At 35.6% G+C, this 21312-nt stretch overlaps 1 pseudogene; it reads left to right on the top strand.

Moving 5' to 3' along the window:
• The first annotated feature begins 10311 nt into the window (after nt 1-10311).
• Nucleotides 10312-21312, top strand: part of LOC106471100 — a 24681-nt pseudogene continuing 13680 nt past the window's right edge.

Here is a 21312-nt window from a genome sequence, read left to right as displayed (position 1 = left end):
TAGACTTGCAGAGGATAAAGAAATTCGATAGTACTGGTTGATGTCCTGTTTCTTCACTATGTTGGCGTATAGAGGAAACATAGGGGTTATTAATTTTTTTGCGTTTTAATGGAAACTCCCATATGTTCATAGGCTCTGACTTTTAAATGACGTTTGGTTTTGCCAATACAGGAGGCCTTACAGTCTCCACACGTGTAAAGATAGACAAGCCAAGAACAAGAACAGAGACCTTATATTCGAGCTCAGTTTTAGGTAAAGTCTATCAATGCTGGTCTCTAGGTTAGTATTCAATGTGAAGTCTACCAATGTTGGTTTCTTCGTTATTATTCAAAGTAAAATCTATCAATGTTGGTCTCTAGGTTAGTGTTCAATGTAAAGTCTACCAATGTTGGTTTCTTCGTTATTATTCAAATGTTCTACCAATGTTGTTCTCTAAATTAGTGTTCAATGTAAAGTCTACCAATGTTGGTTTCTTCGTTATTATTCAAATGTTCTACCAATGTTGTTCTCTAAATTAGTGTTCAATGTAAAGTCTACCAATGTTGGCTTCTTTGTTAGTGTTCAATATAAAATCTGCCAATACTGGTTTCTTGTTTTGGTGTTCAAAGTCTACCAATATTCATCATTTCGTTAGTGTTCAAAGTAAAATCTACCAATGTTAGTATTTTCGTTAGTGTTGAATATAAAGTTTACCAATACTGGTCGGTGGTGAGATTTTTTCAGCACTATGTCAATACGTCCTATCCGTGGTTACTTTCGAGTAAGTATTGTAAACTTTAAAGCGTTTGTAAGACAGACAAAGCGGAAATAGCGATCTTTATCCTGTCCCATCGTACGATCATCTGACATTCTCTGTTGATTGAACAATTATTCAATTGTAAAGAGGAAGCTTTATTGTCGAAAGTGCTAGCTAGTTTCATGTTCTAAAAATGAAGTTATTACACTACAGTAGCATGATATTAACAAGTTACAGAAGAAGCAGCATATTGACCAAGGATTTCGGAGAAAACTAAAGAACACGTACATAAGCTCGGGAACTGACGCGATACGCACTAAAATTGCATCAGAACGCCCTCGATACGAGCGGAGACGTTTCTATGAATGAACTATTTAATCTGTCTTCAGGGGATAATTCATGGCGACAGGTTAGGCTTCGACGCGCATGGATTCTGAGCAATAGGCAACACTTGATAAACATTCTTGATATTACAAACTTGATGCTTCGTTGAGAACATTCCTACAGGTTCAAACACATTTTAAATTAAAACCTCGTAAACAATTTTTAGGTATAACCCGACAGATACAATGATTGACGAGAGAAGGTTCAAACGAAAACCTGCAATCACATACCCTTAAGGCCAGGCATGGCCAGGTGGTTATGGCGCTCGACTCGCAGTCTGAGGGTCGCGGGTTCGAATCCCCGTCACACCAAACATGCTCGCCCTTTCAGCCGTGGGGGCTTTATAATGTGACGGTCAATCCTACTACTCGTTGGTAAAAGAGTAGCCCAAGAGTTTGCGGTGGGTGGTGATGACTAGCTGCCTTCTCTCTAGTCTTACACTGCTAAATTACGGAGGGCTTGCGCAGATAGCCCTCGTGTAGCTTTGCACGAAATTCAAAAACAAACAAACAAACATACCCTTAAAAAGAAAGATTCCAAAGTAACCGGTAACGTTACATATTCGAAACATAGTGACTTAGTTGTAATGTTATGGGGTTTAGAAATACCTCCCATAACATTAGAACGTTTTCTTACTGAAGAGTATTTTTCAGTTTGATTACAACGTTTGCTATTACAGTGTGTGAGTGTTGCTGAAGAGATCCTTGAGTTTAAATACAACCTTTTTTTTATTGCTGAGTGAGTATTACTGAAGAAATCACTGAGTTTGAGTAGAACTTTTTTATTGCTGTGTGTTAGTGTTACTGAAGAGATCCTTGAGTTTAGATAAAACGTTTTTAGTGCTGCGTGTAAGTGTTACTGGGCAGATTCCTGAGTTTGATTTGAATGTTTTTATTGCTGAGTGAGTGCTACTGAAGAAATCCCTGTGTTTGATTAGCACGTTTTCTATTGCAGTGCGTGAGTGTTACCAAAGAAATCCCTGAGTTTGATTACAACTTTTTCTATAGCAGTGTGTGAGTGTTACTGAAGAGTTTGTTTGTAATTAAGGACAAAGGTGCACCATGGGCTATCTGTGCTCTGCCCACCACGGGTATCGAAACCCGGTTTCTAGCGTTGTAAGTCCGCAGACTTACAGCTGCACACTGGGGGCGTTACTGAAAATACCCTTGAGTTTAGATAGAACGATTTTATTGCTGTGTGTTATTGTTACTAAAGAGATCTTTGAGTTTGAATACAATATTTTCTATTGGTGAGTGAGTGCTACTGAAGAGATTGCTGAGTTTGATTAGAACGATTTCTATTGCAGTGTGAGAATAACACAGAGTATGTATGAAGCAGAAAATTTGGTGCCATAACTACAAATACTGTTATTGTGGATTTTTGCGTTATATAGATGAATGTCTTTTTTGTCTGTGTTCTTCAGGCACTTGTATCATGGGGTTGGAACTTCACTAGGGAATTTCGCTTCTGGGTTATGGTCAGGTAGAAGAGACAGCCACAAAGGTGAGTGATTGTCAGGGAGAACCAATGGGTCAATGAGAAGTCCTCTATTGAACATCAGATATTTGCTGATGCTACAAAGGTCATTAGTGAATATCTCCCTGTGACAAAAACCCAGTGTCATTATCTGGAATACACAAAACAACCAAGTAAGTTCTTCTCTCTGAAGTTTGATCGTAGCCCACAGGAGACTTAGTCAACTTGGTGTCATCTTGGTGGTGTATATAGAACCCCCAGGGAAATCGAAGCCAGAGTAAAGTCACCCCCAGTTTAATCAATACCACCACTCAATCGGGATAAACCAGAGATTCCATTGGTGGACAACGTTTATCAGCAGGAGTTGATTCATTGGCAGGTGAAAAAGCAAATACAACAAGGTGATCTGTGGGGAAGTTTTGAACCTCTCTGAGTAGGGAGGCCTACTGGAAGTGAGCCACAGGGAACAGAAAAGCTTGGTGTTGTGTTAAAGCATTTGAGGCAGTGCTAATTTGGTCGCCCCTTTCTATGAAAGGGGAAGCATTGTCAGTGCTGCTTGAGGAATAACTCGTGGACAAACACAGCTTGTGGCCCTTTTATATGCAGCTAAAAGGGTGTGGAGACGTGTTATGCCATAGTTATCCATCAGCAAAATGCTGTTCCCAACCTGTTCCACACGTAGTGATATCAAGGACACTGAGGCAGACTTTTTTCAGGTTTTGCATAAAACATGAAGAGGAGATAGTCAAGGTGTAATGCACTCTTCTGCTAATGTGCAATGACAGTCTAGTTGAGATATTAGGCACTAGTGTCTGTAATGTATGGTGTGCACCACCGAGAAGAAAACCAGCTTAGACAGAATAAACTCCAACAAAACTTTTTCGATTCTCTTGCCCTGGACATTGCTGGGCGTCTACAAATAGATATGTGCTGTCGTTATTGACTACTTGGCCAAGTGGACCAAAGCTTATTAAATGGCTACACAGTTAATAGATCCATTGCCTACACTGTCCATAACTGGTGTAGAACAATGAGTTGCCATATTTGGCACACAAGAAGAAAATCACAACAAACAGGCAACTAGTTTAACACTCAACTGTTCTCTGAGTTTTTTAAGTTTTTGGGCATGGTGAAGATGCACACTTCAACTTATCATTCCAGTCTGATGGTTTGGTGGAATGGGTGATACAAACTAGCAATGGATAATTGCAAAGTTCGTTAATCCTGATCATATCAATTGGATGAACACTTACTGTATGTCACGATGGCATACTATACAATGGAAAAGTTTGACTGGTATTTACCAAACATGCCCAAGTTTTGAAGGGAAATATTGGTCACTGTAGATGTGAGGTATAATCCACCCCCAAACACATTGATCCCACTCTTCCACGGGAATATGTAGAGTGGCTGCAAACTGCATTAACTGACATTCGCGAGTTTGTTCATCAGGATATGAGAAAGAAATGTTATTACAAAACAGTCAAAGAATGTTGATTCCAGCATGGAAACTGGAGTTGGCTTTGGAAGCATGAAAGATACTTAGATCTGAATGGTTGGGTCCATTGATATATGAAATGCACTGGTTATGTGGCAGATGTAGGCGCATGAAGCATATTGAGAAGCTGTAACCATGCACTATGGAAATGCCTTACATGGACTGCTTTGATGAAGAATTGGAGGCTGAAATCAACGAGTCAGAGAATGATTAAAGAACCGTGTCATATCATTTTAGCTCAGCTGATGAGAAGGAATGAGTGGATGATGCTTATCTGGTTGTCAACTATGAATAAGAAAAGGGGCACCTGATATGGTGCCTGATAGCTTCAGTGGTCAGCTTAGATGCCTATGACGCCATCCTAGTTGCTATAGCTGGGATTAACTCCAGATTAACAGTTAAGACAGTTATTCATTATGAAATCACTGATGTACAGCCTAACCCCAAACAAACCGCGTTAGCTGACGTTTAAGAGTTTGTTCGTTAGGATTCCTTGCTTTCCTAACTATTGTTGACTGAAAAAATGTATGAACTACATTTTGTGACTATCACTCAGTTTTCAGCAGTTAGGATAGTCATCAACTGCAAGGAAGTGGCAATCTTTGCTGCCCAACCTATCAAGTGATGTTCAGTTTACAGCTTATGGTTTCTAGCACTTGATTATTATATCTAGGATAGGCGTTTGGTTGGGACACCAATGAATGAAAGGGCTTTGAGTGCCTTGTTTTCCAATCTATTGTGAGATACTATTGTCTTGTTGATAAAAATGCATGGACTACATTCTGCCTTACAACTTGATTCTCACTAAGTTATGGCATAGAATATCAGCTGATAGCTACTTGATTACTACAAGATTAGGATGGTTGTATTGGTAGATGCCAAAAACATTATCAGTTTTGCACTAGTGGAGGTATTGGCTAGGAATACCAAAACTCAGCTAAAACGGCTTTGCAATCCCGAGCTATTGGGTACTTTAGTGAAGCAGTGTGAGGAACGCTCATGATCTAGTCAAGTGGTGGACGTTCACCAGGACCACCCCTAATGTGCCGCTAAACTCCCTCAATACACCTGAAAGTTTATAACAACAACAAGTATAGTAAGTGATAGCAGTGCTCTCGGTCAGCACAGAATATAAATCAAGTTTTAATGAATCTGAATGGAATAAAGTATTATTTAATTAGGTTTTCCTTTATTTATTTTTGTGCAGTACTAACTGTAACAAGTGAATCGACTCATGTAAGGCAATATGATAAACTTGCTAGTTTGGATACTGGTGTTAGCAGTCATCTAAGGCAGCAAATCTACTTTACTGTGCACCATTGTATTTAGCGCACGTTGGTATGAGAATGTGAATGATATACATATATATGGAGCAACAACAGTGCACATATTAATCATGGCTAGGAGAACTCTACATAAAAATTTCTGATTCAGTTAAATTCTGTTGGATTACATATTTCACAATGGCTTGAGTTGGCCACCATAGTAATGACACACAACCATAGAGGTGGTCTGTCTATGACTAATAGTACATGTGACCAAGAGTATGGTAGGGAAAAACATATGCAGCGATATATGTATCACTAAAACATAACTTGTAGATAACACTTGAGTGAAGGAAAGTATCTGATTAAGATCTCAAAGTTTGAGATTAACTGTGATTTTTTACCTATGAAGCATTGTTTGAAGACAGAGCAAACCAATTATCTCCATTAATAGAATATCTCATTTGGCAGTTAGTGAGTTTTCATGGAAGATGTAAGAGTAACTATTAAATAGATTAATGATGTGATAACCTAGAAAACACAGATTGATATTCGCCTGCGCTAGTTGTAGCTAAGAATGTTTTAATTACATCTAATTGACTTGTCTATGAGTTGGTGAAATTATCTGTGTGAAGTTAAATTTGCAAAGAATAATAGGTTTCATGTCAAAATTGAACTTGGTGTACCCAGTTTTTTTTGTCAGTAAATGTTTCCAATCATGTAGGAAGGAAGGCAGTTTTCTGAATATTTTTTAAATATCTCAGTACATGTTCGAAATGCACAAGAATGCAGACTTGGTACCAAAAACAGGAAGTACTTGCAACAAATCAAAATAGGAAGTTAGTGTTAATGAATCTCTATGGTCAGAAGTTAGAAGTTAGCACCCATGCAGTTGCCAAACTAATTTTGGTTACTTGTATAGGTACCAGAGTTTATAGTTTTTCTCTCCAATTTTTTTCATACTAGATCTGGACTTTGTTTTGTATAACAACCAGACAGATGTGAGAGGAATGTGGCTGGGTTCAAAGGTAGTTGTGGATCATCTTTATGGCAATGACACTCCCAGATAATGCAACTAGTTTGTGGTCAAGCACAAGACCCGATGAAGCTTGAGTGGACCAAAATTTCCTCAGGTGATATGAATACACTATGCTCAGTTGAAATATGTATGAGTACACATAAATACGTATAAATGTCACTTGACTATGAAAATAGTTTTAACACGTCGTATACAGCGAATTTTAAGAGAGATTTTGTCATGAATGGCTCATTCTATCCTGACTCTTTCTATTTCGAATCAAATTCTTAACTCTTCTAGTTATATTGTTTTTCAACTAACCAGTTATGGATCATTCTGTTTGTGTTGATTGATGTGGTATCATCAACAACAGAGAGTGAATATGCTGTGAGCTACCTATTTAGGGACTTCATGGACGTACCAAATGTCAGACTTAATAGTTCTGATTGAGGCTGCCAACAGGATCACTCTGAATGCTCCACATGCATATCCTATCACCAAATCACCAAAGGTAACTCTGATCTAGTGGGAAGCACCTAATGGATTAGATCAGATGATGACGAAAGTTTCTCCACATCATCTACAAATGGGAGACCATCAGTGGTACAGCCTCCCACCACCATGCTAGCAGGAGTAACCAATGCCATTAATGAAAGTGTCCAGCCCGATGGCAGAACAGCGTTAATGAAGCAACCCACAGAAAAAAGTAAAACTGCCTCTTATACTCAAGACCAAAATTTTGAAGTACGTCATATTGCAACAGATTCTGATTTTAAAATGCTACTGCTAAAAACATGAGGCTAGTTAAACAGGGGCCTGTGCACTCTATAACTGTATAGGGTAATCAACGAAATATTGAGGGGTTCCATCAGTGTTAAGGGGACAAGATCATTGACTCTAAGATACCCAGGCAAGGACACAAAGGGGTTTTTAATTCTGCCTGTATGTATTAATACTATGATTTTATAGTGAGGATTTTATTTTTATTGTCTGCTTTTGATTTTTGCAAAGGATGTCTTCTATGTTTGATGGGAACATGGTTGGATAGATGTTAAATGGTCTTTATTTTTGTATTGTTTTATTTGGTATGCATCTTTGTAAAGAGTTTTGGATTTTGACCATTTTGCTTGTATCTAATGTAAAATTTATTTTAACGGGTTTATATTAGAAAGTTTATTCACGTAATTTCGTTGGTAACAAAGGTTTTTCATTTTGTATATATTTCGCTGTTAAAGTTTTTTTGTTATTTTATCATTGTTAAAGGGTGTTGTACATTATCATTGCTAAATAATATTGTATGGTATCATTGTTAAAGGGTATTTTATCACTGTTAACAGGTTTTATTATGTTATGTAAAGTTGTTTTTCCTGTGTTGTACATTCGTATCATCAGACAAGTACTCTTACAGGTATGAGAACAGATTGGTTTGAAAACTTTAATGCGCTGTTGAAAGGAAAGGGGACGACGTTTTGCCTTTTATACTGTGGTCTTTTTCAGGCCAGATCTGAAGAAGGCCTCAGTATAGAATCTGAAATGTCGTCTCCTTTTCTTACAACAGTCCTTTAAAGTTTTCAGACCTACCATGGCTACTCTGCCCAAAGTTCACTGAGACAACATGAGAACAGGTTACTTTTCTTTCACCAAGTTTTAAGGTTATGGATGGCTATAAGTAAGGAAAGGGGAGAGAAGTGTCATATATCGGCACATTATGTATTTCCCCTGTCCATTAGCGACTAGACAATTTTCACGTCTGTTCTCTGTATAGAACATCATTAAGAAGACTACTAATTTTTTCTCGTCTTGATATTCATGTGGTTGGCCGGGCCGTCAAGGTCATTTCATGTGTTTTCCGTTTGGAAAAGAACAGAATAGAAACAGTGGTTTGCTCCAATGGCAAGCCATAGAATTGTTTGGGGTATCTCCTAATTGTTTACACGAGAGTGTCCTTCAGTCACGTGGATAGTACATGCACCTTAGGAAAGATAATTTTGTATACAATATAATGTTTTATTTGGTTGAGATAGAGCTTAGCCATCATGGCCAGGTGGTTAGGGCACTCGACTCGCAATCTGCGGGTCGCAGGTTCGAATCCCCGTCACACCAAACATGCTGGCCCTTTCAGCCGTGGGGGCGTTATAATGTGACGGTCGGTCCCACTATTCGTTGGTAAAAGAGTAGCCCAAAAGTTGGCGGTAGCTGCCTTCCCTCTAGTCTTACACTGCTAAATTAGGGACGGTTAGCGCAGATAGCCCTCGTGTAGCTTTGCGCGAAATTTAAAAGCAAACAAAAAAGCAAGCTTAGCCATACTTACAGAGTAGGTTTTTGTAAGTACTCTTAGAGACTTTGCTTATTTGTTTGAGATGAAGAGTTGTCATACACATAGATTGTGTGTAGCAAAACTTAAATCCTAGAGCCAATTACAAGCACTTATCTATGTGTTTAAACTTGACTTTGTTTTGTGTAATAAAGAAGTTGGTCGTTTACAATCCGTGTCCAGTCATTTTTTTAATTACGATAAAATACGGCACTGCTCTGTAATACGGTATCTGTTTATATGGTTTCTACAGGCTACTCTGAGGGATATCAGCATAATCTGAAAATACTGCAGTTTTCAAGTTGTGCACTTATTTGAAAAAGTAACTTAAGTGTTAACATGAATAACAGTTGCTCTGAAACTTCCACTCTCGAAGAAGTATCTGTAGCAGCCAGTAACATATAGTTTTCGTTAAATTTTGTTTACTATTTTTTTACTGCAAAGCCACATTGGGCTATCTGCTGTGTTCATCGCGAGGATTCGAGCCCAGGATCTTATCATTATAATTCCGTAAATTTAACACTGACCTACCGGAGGGGGGGGGGGCTTTTCGTTTGACGATATTTATTGGATTGTTTATAAATTTTCTTCAACGAAAGTTGGAAAGCAGAGTCCTAGTTTTTATATCTGAAAACCTGATACGTACAAGTTTTATGATATAGAACTATGATTACCCTATCATAATCTTTTGCAAAAATTGGTTAACATTCCGCTTGGAATCGATCCCAGAATTTTAGTGTTGCAAATACGTAAACTTACCGCTGACTCATCGGAGCATTAGTGATTAGTCAAATGATAGATTGGGCTTCATCTTTCTTTTTAATGTTTTAAACAATTTGTCTGTTGAATAACTCAGAAGACTAAATTAGTAATATTTTTGCTACATCTATTATTTTAACATAATTTGAAATTTCTTAGCTTGATAAATATATATCAAGAATATTTTCTTGTTAAACCTTATTCACAAATTATCCCTGTTTAGAAGAGACCACGCCCGAACTTTTCCTAATAAACTTTCAGGATCACGCTATTTGCTTACGTTTTAATAGAATGCGTTCATAGTATTCTAACGCGCATATTCACTGACCGGCTTCGTATGAATACATACTACTATTACTAGAAAGATAGAGTTCTAGAATTGATGTTAAACTTTTGTCTCAACTAAGTAATAATAAAGAAAGTTATAAAACTTAAATATTTTTAAACTTAATCTTTATTAAAAAATATGTAACTTATGTACAAAAACGCTACTTAAAATATTTTTACGATAAACCACATGGTCAACAGCCAAATGTTTTAGTGCCACGAATGAAAGTAGTTCTCGAGTGGCGTGATTCTGAAACGCTCTTACGTTTATCAATGTTTTTCTCCCACATAGTTAAATTCAAAAATAATTATTGCTTTAAAGAATAATATATAGAGCAAATACTAAACTTTTCTAATATAAAATTATTTTAGATATAAATATTCAATATCTAAATAATATTATATATTATTTTTTCAATATTACACAAATTAAAGTTAGGGAATGTTTAGGAGTGGGTTAAAAAACTGGAAGAGCCGAATGTGGAGGGAAATTACACTAGCAGACTGCGAGGAGAACGTCATATGATAATTTCCCAACGTGTATTTTACGTAGTGTTCAGTAAGCATGAGAGAAGGGAAGATAGTTTGATAAGAAATTGAAGCTTTTACACAAGTGAGGGAAAATAGTGTTGCTATCTATTATTTTTAGTATAACGATGAAATATTTTTTATTATTCAAGTCGTCTTCAGCCAAATGTGTCTTTCTTCTGGTGATTTGTTTAGCAATTCAGAGGACATGTGGTAAGTGGAAATTCGCCAGTATTGTTAAAACTTAAACTTAAAGAATAGAATATGTGCGTTAATATACTATATAGTTTGCCTTACAATACAAAAATGAAGTATTTAAATTCACTTACTTAACATCATTAAGTTAGAATTACAATAACAGGTCGAGTAATCATTTGTAATTAAATAATTATGTTAAAATATTAAGTAATCGCTCGTGTAATAAATGATTTATTTAAACATTGAGAAATACAGACGTTTTTAACATTTCAACACTTTAAGTTTCAGCCCCACTATGATGTTTATGTGTATCAATATCACTATCGGTTATTACATGGACTGTTGCCAATTTGTGTTTTTGTCCATGTTAAATAACATTAACAGGGGCTAACTATAATACAAAATGCCTTTTGACTTGTTAATACTGAAGTAAGTTAACATGTAGCTTTGTTTTGTTCGTAACATGTATGATACGTAAAATTTGATTTTAACGATTACGAATAAGGCTTATTTGTGCTACATTCCTATATTGTATTAAACTTTAAAGTACTGTCTGGAGGACGTAGCCAACCATAAGTTGTTAAAATTTGTGTAAATTGTCTCTGTTTTGTTTTTTAATTTTAGGCCAGTGTTCTTCTCACCAGTTTACATGTGCAAACGACAGATGTATTCCCCTCACTTGGCACTGTGATGAAGATAACGACTGTGGAGACGAATCTGATGAAGTAGGATGTGGTACGTTATCGTATTGTGCTCCAAAGTTAACGACATTCATTTCCGATTTGAAATCAGGGGTGTTTAAAAATAGCGTTTCAGATTTATCTTTTGTCTCCAAAAATTCACTGTCCAAGCGGCCTTTCGTTCAGTACCAGAACTCTAATTGAGCTGGACAATGAGACAAAAATTTCTTTGAAAGAGCTATTTTTATATACAGTATCAAACCTAACGAAACACCAGTACACCTAAATATTTGGGAAAAGAAATTACCTAAACTGTAGATGTTTTACACATAACTATTAGTATTAGTTTGTTGCTAGCTTTGGGCATTTAAAATTCACTGCTTCTATGCAAGTTGTGTGTGTGTGAACATATACATAATTGCATTAGCCACCTATAATTAGATCTTGAGGATAATTTAATTAATGTTTTCGTGAATAAAATACGAGAGTTACTAAATCAGCAAACTGTAAATGCCAACATAATGTTTCATTGTGTAATCTAACAAATAAAAATGGCAGTGTGATTACTTTCAAGATATTAATGTTGGAAATGTTTCCAATAACGAAGCCCAAATTATTTAATCCACTATCCCATTTACACATTCATTTAGAACCTGTAAGAATTACACTGAAAATTTTAATTATTTTTACCGTGAATTGATGTAAATAGTTCGGAAAGTGCCTAGTTTGATGTGATCAGGAGAGCGTAACTTAGTTACACCGTTATTACAGTACTATTGCTCACGGTGTGATTATTTGGGTTACTGCTACCTACAATCTGACGTCGCTGTTAATTTGACCCTGGCTTTGTCGAGATTCTTTTTCTGCAGTAAAAAAAAAGGTTACTTTTGATATAACCCTGTTTTACAGACTAAAAACATACAAAATATATAGCATTGCACGAATATTTCAAAAGTTTTGCAAGTGGACCTCAAGAGGTCGCTTGAAAGTGTGAAGTAATTGTAGCTTGTCGAAGCTTTGGGGATAATATACTCATAAAAATCGATTCCCTAATTCTGATTTATATTTGAAATTAGTAACTATTATAAAAATTACATTTCAGCTGAGGTTGCTTGAACTGATGATATAAATAGTTTCTCAACCACTACTGTGCCTGGTGTATCCGAGTTGGCCAGAAGAGTCTTGGGATTGGGCGAAAGGCCTCGTTGGCACTCGATAAAGCAGGTGTAATGCGATTGACATGTTATACATTCTTCTTGACTCACTCGAAGTTCTTAATAATTCCTTGCGAAATAATGTCTTCTCCTTGGGATCTATACTTCCTAATTTGTTGTTATTTTTCATGAGTTAAAAGTCCTAGTGAAATGAAAATATGGATATATTCAATTATAGTCTAGTCGCTGTGTTGTTTTTAGTCTTACACGTTTGAGAACCTCATTATAGTGTCAGTTTTCCCTGGAAATTAGTACAAGGTTTCGTTGAGTTTTATATATGGTCGTCAAAGATGCCAACACATAACACAGAAGAGGCATGTGACTTCCACCACTTTTTTCCAGTTAGTATACACATATTGTTATTAACAACTATGTTAAATCGACTTAGCTCTTTGCTCCGTCCCTCCACCACACACAAAATCCCAAAACTAAGAAAATTGCTGAAGAGAAAGAAAATTCATCACTGAGGCATTTGGCCCGTGTTTCTAAGTTAATAATAGGGTTCTTGACCGACATTTTAGTACCCGTGTGTCTGCCGCCCTCTATCGAGCGTATGATGCAATTCTTTACGTTGGTTAATGTAACGCACTGGGTTTATTTCAAATTACTAAGGGAATATAAACATCTAAGGCTACGTCAAACCAAACAATATATGTATATAATTAGTGTCCTGAAAACGTTGTTTAACATAGTAAAATAGTAATATAATAATTGTTCTGTGTTTGTAGTCATGGATACCAGATTCTCTAATTCATGACGGAAATTGGTGAAAGTATTGCGTCATGCATGCTATGTAACCCCACAGTTTTATGACGTCACACACATATATATATTAACTGTCGTAACAAGTTTATAATATATTCCTTGAAGTATCCTACAACACTGGTAAAAGTGGGGGAAACCTAATTTTGAGGAAGCCAGGAGTATGTTTATTTGAGGATAGCCATTTTGGAGGAAGCCAGGAACGTGGTATATTTATTGTTAACTGGATTTAAAACGATTGGTTGAAAACTGGAAAACTAGTTGTAAAATGTTTTTTTCTTATAAAGAGTAAAATAAAAGTGAATGCAAATTCTGTGTTTTAAATGGAAGTTACGAAAGCTCACAATATGAACAAGAAAAGATAGATAGATATGTGAACATTAAAAACAAAAGTACTTCAGCGTTGTCCGGAATGATCTGAATTTTCAATTCGAAGGAATTGAAAGTGCAGAAGTGACACACTACCACGTTTCAGCTGGAATATTAGCTGATCGAAATGTTTCACACGTGGAATACTGTGAACATTTCATTCAAGACGAAAGTTTTGAGTTGTGTTTTCCAGTGTAGGATTACGTCATAAAGCAGAAGTTATGAAAGAATCGGGCATGCTCTAGCGGTTAGCATGCCAGGCTCCATTTGGAAAAGACCAAGGTTCGAGCCTGCGCATTCAGTTTACAGGCGCGTTATAAACGTAATATTCGATCCCGCTGTTCGGATCAGAATAGCCGTGTAGGCTGCGGATATTGCTGACTGGTTTTTCCTTCCTTGACAACGTTTCACAATTAAGGAAGGTTGAATCCACGTGTCACTTAAGGTGCTGTTGAAGTTGAAATGATATTAATAACGCAAAGAAAAACACACACACACATTCAGTAAACTCGTATTTATTCAACAAAACAGACATAACGTACTTAAGGTGGTAAATATAAAAACACTCAGGACGGAAAGCAACAGTATAGAATATTGACAAACGAGTGATCGAGTTTTATTTGTTTTAGAACATATAAGAAATTTGATCATTTTTAAATGCGAAAAAGATGCAAGAAACACTTCGAAATATGATAACGTTTTTCTTTAAAGTTTTTAATTAAATGGAACACCCCCCTTCCCTATAAGTAATTGGAATTTCAAAAGTGGTTGCCGTTGGGCATAGCATATAACCGTACCCAAGGTTGTCTCTTATAGGCCTAGCCCTGGTTTTAGTTACTCTTAAAGTTATGTGGATCACGTATTGCGTCACATGACGTGTGCTTGGGTTCGGGGTCAGCCGGGCCATCTGAAGACACGAATCTGGCTGAAGAATATTATCGTTGACGAAGACATTTGTTTTATTATTTCTCTTCAAAGTATCAAAGAGATTAAATGAACTTTTTGGTACTTTTAATTCAAGTTTTTTTTTTTTCAACTATTTGCACTTAAAATTAAAGAATTATTATTTAAGTCTATACGCTTAAAGTTAAACGAAGTTGTTTAACTTCATTTTAGATTAATAGATAAAAGTTTGTTCAAGAAATTTATGTTCAGATTATTTTGACAAAAAATGTTTCGAATTGACTCGAATTAATGGTATATTTGAACTTACAGACTGACATTCTTATTCTTTCAAATTAACGTTCACTCTTCTTGTCGGGTGTATACAGCGAACACAATTTAGTTAATCAATGATCCTTTGCACATTTAGCGTTTCTTTCATGTTTGCGGTGGTGATGAAATAACTTTCTGTTAAGGTTAATAAAACAGCCTGATTGAAGCAGAAGATGATTTGGAACTGTAGTGCCAAAATACCATTGCTATTTTAATAAATATTTTTCTGTAAATCATACTTTCAGTAAACGTGTTTAATTTACATTTTTGTAAAAGAAAGTACGAAAAATATCGCATTCAAAAACATGCATTTTAAAACCTAGTGTATAATATTTAAGAAATAAGTAACTCGGTTTTTTACACGTATTCTGTATTTTTCTGAGAATAAGATTTGGAAAAAAAATTATGAGCCAAGTTCTTTCTTGCCCTTTGATTAAGTCGTACTAATTAGTTTTATCTGTGTATATGCATAGGCTACATCTGGGATTTTGCGTGTTCTTCGTATTTGTAAAATACAGACTAAAATTAGATGGGGTCAATGTGTATATGCAGTTAGTAATACACGTGTGCAAGTCAAGTTTTTAGAAACTTTCAAGATTCCTTATATGGAATGTCCTTGACCCGTGTCGCGCGCATGTGTATTGGACGACTTCAACGCGAAGACCCCTTATCGATGCCGGCTGTTTTAGCAAGCTCGTGGCACATGACGTTGTTACCCGTCAATAACTGGACTACGGACACATGTATAAGGACGTGTGAATTAGCGGCTAGATACAAGTTATGGCCATATTTTGATATATTTGGATTTGTGGATACGATTTCACACGTTACTGATAACCTTAAGATAGTGCAATTGGTTTTGTGACTACGCCCACCCTTTGACCTTTTCCCACGTTCTGCGGTTTTAGGTATTATGTAGTTTTTTTTACCAATCTCCTCTAGTAACAGTAAACAACTATCAATAGAACAATTAAACTTCTCTAGGATAGAGTAAAGGATATAATATATCAAGATTTTAAAAAAGCTTTATTGTGATTTGTTGGTTTGGTTCGTGTCTATGAAGTTTATAGATAGGTTAGGTGTGCAATAATTAAAGATGATGAGTAGACTTATTGTTCCTCTTGGCCTAGTGAAAGATAACGATAAGGATCTCCATTAATGGCTCCAGTATACAATAACATAAATCATTTTTGTTTTGTGCTACAGCTAATAACGCGAAGTTTCACGTTTTTACTTCATAAAACATCTAATTAACCCGTTGCAGCTTCTGTTACACGTGTTACACATTAAATCAGTTTCATGCACGCGCTATCTTCGCCATCTCCTTTTTTTATCTTGAAGTTCACTTTTATTTAATTCGGAGTAGGTGAATATTTTTCCAACTAACCGTTTTAAGAAGATGGAGGTCTGGATTGCTTTGATGAAGGACCTACCGACGAAAGTTGTTTACATGTGATGTAATCTGAAACTATGTAGTGTTGCTTCCTCAAACGGCACGAGTCTGCCTACAAGAAGGTTATCCCCAAGATACTTTCCAGCTACTATAGAGATCATTAGTGACCAAAATAGAAACAGGTAATGTCATGCCAGCCAAGTCGCTCGTGCATTTATAGCAACAGACATTGTGTAATGTGCAAAAATTAGTCTGACATAATTAAGACTAACTGAAGTATGCCAGATATTATCTAAAAGGAGGCGGCCAGTAACGATGCAAAGTGTGATGGGAGAAATGCTACACTAAAAAAAGGTAGCAGTACTTTATGCATATGTGAAAATCATAACCCCCCTCACCCCTGCTCTTTTTTGTTTTTATTGCACCACCTTCTCTGGGATCCGTAAAAAAATGCTTATGTGTGTTTCAGGAAAATGATCAATCTTACAGCGTATAGTTGACAAAGCATATCTGTGATCACATACTAATTAATGGCTATTGACCAAATTAAACTTTGGAATTAATTAATGTGAGAGTTAATTTTTATATTTTGGCACTCGAGTTTTCGCTAAGTGAAAGTATAATTCTGTTGTTAACACATTATTATTGTGTTTTCTAGATACAAGAACCAACAAAGTCGTGAAATTACATTCACAGGTGTTTTTTTTTTTTTACCACAAACATTGACTTCCAGCAAAAATTGTATATCGACCTGCAAAGGGTTTTACGCGATATCACCAGACACACCTTCACGAATATGATTGGTCGAAAGAGAACGGATGATTCGATGTAATCTCCCACGCCATGTACTATTGCGCCATCTATTCCCGTGCGCTCAGCAATGAATCTGGCAAGTTGCCAATACCGGCAGATCCGCTTTTAATACAGATATATTTTTTACCTCATGCAAATAAATGAAGAATAAACGTATGGAAACAACTGGTTGAACACAGTATCCACCGATAACTTACCCCTTTCTGACCTATTTCGTAAACCATCGTTGTTTATTTTAGATAAACTACACACTCGAATGGTGTAAATAACGTTATCTTCAACAAGAATGTGTCTGATAAACAATTACTTCCATTGAAGTTTTATTGTCTTTTATGGGAGGATGTGGCGATGCTGTTGAACGTGGATCGTTTGCACGTGGTCGAATTGCATGTATCTGTAAACATTTGTTTGTTAAGATATTAAAGTTTTTTAAATAAAGCCATTGTCTCATGATACAATAGTATTTAGGTCTGTCATAGGATACTAGTGTTTTAGACATGGATTTTGTGTTATCAGTATAATGTTTCTTTGCTGTAATAAATTTTGCGTGGTACCTTACTAAATAGGTAACTAATACACCTTGTTACTCAAGCTATTATAAGAACTATACTTTCACAAATCAAGTCGGATCCAATTACTTACAGCTTATATTTTGTAGAGTGGAAGCCTTTTGAACTGCTTCCACAAACAGTTCTTTCTGACCAATACCAACATAAACAGCCCTTGATGAAACAAGTTTCAGTTGCAGACTATAAAAATGAGTAATCACGGTATGTTGGGAATCCATGAACTCATCATATTATATAAATATTTTATACTCTCCAGTGTTGGAATCTTTGTTACTTTCATCTCCAACCTGGAAACCAAATCGCAGGTTTTTCCAAGAATATTTATATTTATGAAAGAGCTGTCTTTTCATAGAAATCCTCCAGTTTAACTTACAGAAGTGCCAATAAATGATATAAAACTGTTTTTACAGATTAACCAAACTTTACTGACCTACAGTGGAAGCGCCAGTAAATGATATAAAACTGTTTTTACAGATTAACCAAACTTTACTGACCTACAAGAAGTGCCAAGTTTGGTTAAGCTATAAAAACAGTTTTATATCATTTACTGGCACTTCTACTGTAGGTCAGTAAATGTTTTCACAGATTAATCAAACTTTACTGACCTACAGTGGAAGCGCCAGTAAATTATATAAAACTGTTTTTACAGATTAACCAAACTTTACTGACCTACAGTGGAAGCGCCAGTAAATTATATAAAACTGTTTTTACAGATTAACCAAACTTTACTGACCTACAGTGGAAGCACCAGTAAATTATATAAAACTGTTTTTACAGATTAATCAAACTTTTCTAACCTAGAATAGTAAATGAGCAGAGTGAGAAGAAAAATTTTAATCTGTATAAAATTTTGGTTACAGTGTGCATCATTTATTTAAACTCAATGTTTATTACTCTTCTAGAAATAAGAACCTGTTCGTCAACAGAATTCAAGTGTGACAATCAAAAATGTGTACCCACCAGGTGGCAGTGTGACAATGAAGATGATTGTGGAGATAAGTCTGATGAAAATCCAGCTATTTGTAGTAAGTAAATTCAATTCCAACACACTCTGAGAAGGAATTATGAAGCAACGTAATTGTTAAATCCTTTTATTTTTGTAATGATAGGGCTTAATGTTTCTTAAGGTTGTCTTCTCAAGTTAAGAGATTACAGAAATCTTTCATCTCCAACATGGTTTGAAACTTTCAGACACTAATGATAAATATCATCTGAAATTTCATGGACGAAAAAAGGTTGAAGATTACATTAACCTTGAACTCAGAGAGCTCAAGGCTAGAGTTACACATGTGAGCAGTCAGTTTACTGTCTCTGATCTTCTTTTTTAAATATCTAGCCCTAATTGAACTTTAACCTTAACCATGACTGTCATGAAAGGCTAGTTTCATGATTTCTCTTGGTAGTTTGTTTTTTCAAATTTGCATAATTATGATAATTATTATTTTATATATATATTGGTAAATATCAAGTATTGTGACCTAAAAATACATGATAGTGTTGTGGAAAAGTTATTTTCAGTTTAAATTTTTTCCTCATTTTGTTTTATATTTCAAATTCTTTGATTTAACTTACTGGTATTACTTTTCTGTAACTTGGGGTAAAACAACTAACAAGTTATTTGTTGCCTCTTCAGATAATAAAACGTGTGGTCCTGATCAGTTTTCATGTGGGACCCCAGAAGGGGTTTGTATACCAATTACCTGGAGGTGTGATGGCCAAAAAGACTGCCAAGATGGATCTGATGAAAGTGAAGACTGTCGTAAGTTATCACACAGAAGTATAGATTCTTTTGAAAACTTCTTAGAAACAATGCAACCCCCCCTTTCTTTTTTATTATTATTATTATACATATTTCTGATTAAAGGTTGTGGTGGACCAAATTTAAACTACTTGGAATGATGCTTGTCTGTTAGGAAATATTTTGAATTATTTTAATAACTACCTTTGGTACAATTTGTTTCCATAGATCAAGTAACATGCACAGAAGAGGAATTCACTTGTAACAACAACAAATGCATCACTCAGAGATGGGTGTGTGACCAGGATGACGACTGTGGTGATGGGAGTGATGAAATAAATTGTCGTAAGTCTCGTCTGATTTGTATGTAAAAGGCTGTTTCTAAGTTTCAATCGTTTTGTGTCAAAGCACAATGTAATCTGAACTAGTTTTAGATATTAAGTTGTAGTTGTTGTTTTTTTCTTTGTTGTTGTGTTATTGTAATTCAGGATCTTCAACATTTCAATTGTACAGCAAATGTGACCTGTTCCTCCACGGAATTTATGTGTGATAATGGAAAATGTATCCCAGATCGTTGGCACTGTGATGGTGATGTTGACTGTGCCAATAATTCAGATGAGAAAAATTGTCCCACAGAAGGACTTCCTTCTCCTTGTAAACCACGAGAGTTTATGTGTGCGAATCGAAGGGACTGTATCCACATATCCTGGCAGTGCGATGGAGATACTGACTGTCCTGATGAGTCTGACGAAGCAAATTGTAAGTTGAAGATACAACCAGTGCTTGATCTATGACTCATACGACCCACACCATTAGTGACCCTAATTACCCCAAATAATTAATTTATTAGTATTTAGGTTATGATAGAGCAGTTGTGTAAAGTATTAAAAAGATGTACATCGATAATCCATTTCCTGGGCAAGATGTGTATCATTGTTGTGATATCTGACATTGTAGAACAGTGTCAGCATTGTTTAGTGTGTGAAGTTAAGTTTTAGGAGATATTATTGTCTTGATTGTACATAATGTAGGTATTATTGTATTAAAGTAATATCATTTTTAGAAGAGACATTATTTTTTGAAAATCTTTTAAACTCATGTATCAAGCATGGTGTAAGTTTAAAAAATTGGGCTGATAGAACACATTTTATAATAATTGGGAATTATAAAGATTCAAGTTATTTGTTTGGAGGAATCCATATTCCATGTAGATTTCTGTACTTTTTCTTTTGTGTGAAGGTACTATCACCTGTCGACCTGATCAGTTCCAGTGCAAGAATCATCACTGTATTCCTGGCCATCTGCAGTGTAATGGTGAAAAAGAATGCCCTGATGGTTCAGATGAAGAAAATTGTCCAAGTTAGTTCCTTTAATAATCATCATCACATGAAATTTAAACCTAAGATAATTATCTGTAATGCATTATTAAAAATTTTAAGATGTACTGTTAAGTAACGAGTGTTTGAAACCTGAACTGTTTTTATTTTGCAGGTTCCCACATGCCATGTGACCCAGAAACACAGTTTGACTGTGGCCAGAATCACTGTATTCCACTGTCTTTAGTTTGTAATGGGAAGAATGATTGTGGGCAGTGGGAAGATGAGCCAAGTAATATGTGTAGTAAGTAGTTAAACCTGATACTAAACTTTATTTGATTGTTTCTCTGGAGAAGATCACGTTCTTTGTTTGAATACAGGGAAAATATTGTAAAAAAAATTAGTCTAGATGTTTGTATTGTTAGGCACTTCTGTAGTATTTTAGCATACAAGTTATAACTTTTCTGTAAAGTTAATGTTAAACATAACTTTTAAAATGTTTGTGTAATATAATAAATACTTTATTACCAGCATGCATGGAGGTAAGTAGTACAAAAATAAAAGTTGTTAGTTAAATGAAGTTAGAACTATAAGAAGTGAAATAGCACACTAAACCTTAGTTCTTGTTTGCAGCTAAATGTGTAGCTTATCCATTCATTCCAGTTAAAAAAAGCTGAAAAAAATACCCTTGATTGGTGTACATAACTTGTGATATATTTAGACTTGTTGCTGTTAACATT

Source organism: Limulus polyphemus, unplaced genomic scaffold, assembly GCF_000517525.1.
Source record: "Limulus polyphemus unplaced genomic scaffold, Limulus_polyphemus-2.1.2 Scaffold4410, whole genome shotgun sequence".
Classification (NCBI taxonomy): Eukaryota; Metazoa; Arthropoda; class Merostomata; order Xiphosura; family Limulidae; genus Limulus; species Limulus polyphemus.
This window is presented reverse-complemented; position numbering and strand designations above follow the sequence as displayed.